At 43.8% G+C, this 4,940-nt stretch overlaps 1 long non-coding RNA gene across 1 annotated transcript; it reads left to right on the forward strand.

Annotated features, from left to right (window-relative positions):
* The first annotated feature begins 2,979 nt into the window (after nt 1-2,979).
* Nucleotides 2,980-4,266, forward strand: LOC138064572 (uncharacterized). Its single transcript, XR_011137832.1, has 2 exons — nt 2,980-3,058; nt 3,295-4,266. It is a non-coding gene; the product is annotated as an uncharacterized lncRNA (long non-coding RNA).
* Nucleotides 4,267-4,940: the final 674 nt, after the last annotated feature.

Below are 4,940 nucleotides of genomic sequence, written 5' to 3' on the forward strand. Positions count from 1 at the left end.
CATCCAATGGGCTACAAATTTAAAAGCCATCTATAAAGTCCCACATTTTCCGAGATGATTAAATGTTTCGTACTTTAAGGATTGCAAGCGATGTGCAAGCTGCGGGTCAAGTTCCGATCTTGGTAATTCGGCCGCCGACTCCAATGGCGCTCTTGCATCGCAAACAGCTCTCGCCTACCCTAAAGACTTGCAATGGCTGAACACCTTTAAATAGGCTAGTGATAGTCACTCTCACAACAATGTTAGGCAAATACTCTCCTGGCATTTGTAATGGAGAATGGGAGTATTTTTATTACTAATGCACATTAAAAATTATATATGTACTTGCTACTATGAGTACGTGACCGACAATTTCATGTATCTATTTTGCTTTTATGCCACACCATAAGTTCTCATAATGGGAAAGCATAATGTGTGGGCGTTACCTATTAGTTTATAACTATCCATACACTGCTCAACAGCTTTATAATAATTCTTAAAAAAACAGCTGTGTTCCAAACTGGGCAATTAATGAATTAATTGTAAACTTTGCCTTGTTCATGTTTGCCGACTTTTGCTTTGTTTTGTCGATGGGACCCCTTTCTCTGGCCCGTTTGTGTTTCAGATGAGAGACTTGCTTTCTCCTGTTGTCTGACAACGCAGGAAATATGCTTATATAAATGAGAAAGCTGGTTCAGTCAGTGGCATTTCAAACAAGGAAGCAGAGCCTGTACTTTGGAGTGGTACGTAAGTGTAATTTGAAGAAGCAGCAGTGAACTAAACCATATTTACACAAGCATTTGTAATAATAGCTCATGAGCTTCACAGAATGTTTTATTCTTATTAGCCCAATTGCACAATTGGTTTGTCACTTGGTATCTTATCCATCCTATAAATCTTCCTGCTAGATAGGAAGTCTAGTCCATTTTGCCGTCATCTTTCACTTTAAGCACACATCTCCTGCTGCTGTACTAGGGGGAAGTAAAATCTAAGGATTCTTTAAAACACTTCATTATTTTTTAATTCTACAGTACAGCACATTAAAATTAAAATGAAAAGCCCTGCACCTTATATTACTTGATGAGCTTTACAGAAATTGTCATAATTGTGTGGGGGTTTTTTAATGACTGCTTCTTGTAAAATACCTTTGGTAGTGCAAGATCAAAGCAAAGCGGAGATGTCTGCTACAAGATGATAATTCAGGTAAACACACTCAATGGTAAAAATGCAAATGTTGAAATGTGATTGACTTTGCTTCTATTTAATGTTTATTTTTCCCTGCCAAAGCAACGACAAGTTCAAACTAATTCCAGACCTGCTATAAAATAAATCGAAGTCAACTCGTTTCTGTTTTTTTAACTTAACCTAGATCTCGAACGGTAAAACCCTCCTCAAAGATTTCGTCTAGTCAGCTTTCTGCTGTGCTCCGGGAGCATGAGAAGGAGCTCAAAAGAAATTAGCCCAGCTCTCAATAGTTCCAAAACAATCCCGTCATTAATTAAAGCAGCCCGAGAACGTACCATCCTCGCTGCCTGTGTGACGGCAGCTCTGGCTTCTGCGCATCCTGTGTGACCCGCTCTCAGACCTCCACTTTTTGCATCAGTGCTGGCCACTCTAAATCTGCGAGGAGCGGAAACCGAATCGGCCACGATCCCTTTCTCGGTCACGGGCGGAAAGTTCCTCGTTACGTTACGCTGGCCGCTGGGAGGGTCTGGCAGAGCCCGGGCCTCCCCGGTGCCGGTGCCGCCGGCTGCACAGCACGACAAGGCAGCGGCTTGCCTGCCTCCGGGGGCTGGCAGCGGGTCTCAGCCCCCGCGCGCCCCGTGGGGTGGTAGCACCAGGCAAAGCGGGAGGAAGGAGCCCAGCTAACAGCCGTAAAACCGCCTGGCTTCGTTTACCGATATCGCACCCTTTGCCCGTGCTTTCTCTGTGCTGCTGCAGAGCGTCTCCTTTTGGGATGGTTCTGGGGTTATCTTAAAAGCGCGTTTCATTTCTGAGGAGGCTGGCGGGCATGGCTCAGACTGAACTTCCCGGAAGTGTCTGCGTTAGCAATTATCTGCAAAATCAAGACATCCAAAGAAAGTCCACTGCAGCCTGTAAGCTCCTCGGATAGGTGAGACATCCGCACGTGGCATCTTCCACAGAGCCTGCAGCAACGTAAAAAAATAAGCCATAACATCACTACAATTAATTACCATTAATCATGATACCCCTGTTTATTCACGCACCGTGGAAGACTAGTATCCCAGCCAGATTAAAGCTTCTCCGGCAGAACGCTGCTTGCTATTTACAGTCCTTGCCTGTCACACCTGTTCAGTTCTCCTACTTCATAGAAATATTAATATTCCCTCCAAAACAGGATTCTCTCTGGATGAGAGCACGTTAGCACAAGGAAATGTCAAATAGTCTAATTCAAGCGCTTTTAGAAAACAGACATAAAATTGAGGCTGTAATAGTATAAATAGAGAGGTGAAATTACACTCCAGCAGAGAAAGAGAGAAATAGAGAGACGCTGAGACAGAGTTATAGACAGCTAGACATCCATTACATGTCTATATGGAAACACACTTATCCACAATAAGAAACACACATCTACCCACAGAGTCACACAACACATTATACTAATTTTCATTTATGGGAATCGCAGCGCTGGCAGGGGCTGTCAGCCCTGCTTTCCTCTCCCGCACGAGCCCTTCTGGGAAAGGACGAGGTGACCCCGGAGGGCGGCAGGGGACCTCTGTCTGCTGTCTGTCTGTCTGTCTGCTGTCTTCTTCTTTTTTTTTTTTTTTTTTGGAAATTTCAACAATTGTTAGCATAATGAGAAGGAAGACAACACGGAAATTTCAGGAAGGGGAAGTAAATCGAGTTGCATTTCAACTGTAACCCCCTGCTCCGTTTTATCTCTCCTTCTCTCCTGTAGGCTCGGACCGGAGGGAACCAGCCCGGGACAGAGGAGGAGCAGCGGGAGCAGCTTCACCCACAGGGTTGGTTTCGTACAGGACCAGCCCTGCTGTTGCTAGTTTGTCCCGATTTGTCTCGCTTGTCCTGTTAACACTACATGGCCCTGGGTCCAAGCCAGGTTAGCACTCAAACACCTTCAGCTACACTTCAATTCCCAAATTTCCCATTTGCCTCTCATTGAGTTGCGCCAGCACAGCAGTTTATGGCACTGAGGTGCAAATATGATCAGCGAAAGGTTGAGGATAAAAAATAGCATTCTGGGAATTTATTTATTTCTTTCAGCAGATTATGATTCAATCCAATTTAAAATAACTTTTAAAAATGAAGTTTTGGTTTTTTCATCTATTTATCCAGATCCTTTTGCTGATCTGATGCCCAGTGCAATCCCATGAACGTCTATATCAGCACAACTGAGAGGACGGTGAGCCACGAGATGAAACTTTGTAAGCTGGCCTGGCTGTCAAAGAGAATACGATGCAGCCTGCGGGGGTACTGAACTGCAGTTTGGGACTGGAGCTCAGCAAGTGGAGAGAAGAAGATGGAGACATTTTAAACCGACTTTTCTGCTGGAACATCAAATGGCTTGCTAGAAAAAAGGAATAGTAGCTCAAAGGGCCAGATATGCAGAATATTCTCTCGCTATTGCAGTGAAATCCAGTGTCAGCCAAACCAAAATGTAACATCTGCTTAAAGAGGTGCTGAATCGTGACCCAGTGCAGTGAACTGTTTGTTGGTAAGCAAATCATACGTATTTGGAAAAAGGTGGATTACAATATGTGTGATGTATATAATTATACATCCGAAATTACAGCTTCTTTAAGCACTTGGGTAAACCTAGAAACAACAATCATGAAGAAGTTTCTGCTGTAAAAAAGCTCTTTTGAAAGGCACTCTAGCTGAGCACAAGGTGGTGAACTTGAAAATGGTCATTGGCTGAATGGAAGGATGCCTTCTGCTCCTGAAATCACAGTGAAAACGCCTCTGGGTTAATATCCACAATAGACCCTAAGAAGGCTGGAAGATCACAAAGGTTTCTCACGACCACAATATCTATTCAACTCCAACAATAATTTCCTAACCAGAGCATTTAAGTGTCTCTGCAAGCATCTAAATATTTAGGTACACATAAGAAAAGATAGGTAGTTGCGTTTCTTCGTGAAAGACAAACACTACTCCAACAAAGAAAAGAAGACTAAGTTCTCTCTCACCTCAGTCAACTCTTCCTTCGCACTAAACTTTGTAAATGTTTCTTGTGCCAATCGTAATATGTATCTAGGCTTTCTTGCTTTCTTTTTTTTTTAAATACAGTTACTTGCTCTCTCGTAATTCTGTTGTTCTTGCACAGACTTGAATTTTTAATTTATGCTTTAATCAGAGGCTCTGAATATTCTTCTTCAATATCTTCCTTAAGATGTGATGTGATGGCTTTTGAAAGGAATGCAATTGTCAGGCTGGAGACCAGGGTTTGCTATGGCAAAGCAGAGAGGGAGCTGCAAGCAGCCACAGGCCCCGTTGCCCTCCAGTCCGGACCCGGTGGGCACACGCTGAGGGCTGCGATCTAAGCGTTTAACTCTCCCTGCTCTGAAGGGGAAGGAAAAAAGATAAAAGAAACTTGGCACAAAAAGACAAGCGGAACTAAAAGGAGAAACAGAGAGGAGGATCTAGGCGAAGACGTGACAGGAGGCAGTGAAAGCCGGCCGAGGAAAGCCAGAGCGCGAGGAGGAGCGTTTCCTCTCGCTGTCTTTAATTTTTGCTAGCAGAAAATATTAGAGAGAATAACTGACAGAAGGACCCTAGATATTTTCTGAAATATACAGACACACAGGATATATGATGTAGCCTCAAATAAAGATTTTATCCGCGCGGGTATGGCTGGTCACGTTACACATGACTGACTCCACTGTGATAAGGCAGTTCCCTGCCGACGAGCATCAGGAAAATGTTTACACCGTGCCGTCGCATCCTGCGTTCTGGATGTGCAGCGCACTCTTACAGAAAAT

Source organism: Struthio camelus, chromosome Z (genome assembly GCF_040807025.1).
Source record: "Struthio camelus isolate bStrCam1 chromosome Z, bStrCam1.hap1, whole genome shotgun sequence".
Classification (NCBI taxonomy): Eukaryota; Metazoa; Chordata; class Aves; order Struthioniformes; family Struthionidae; genus Struthio; species Struthio camelus.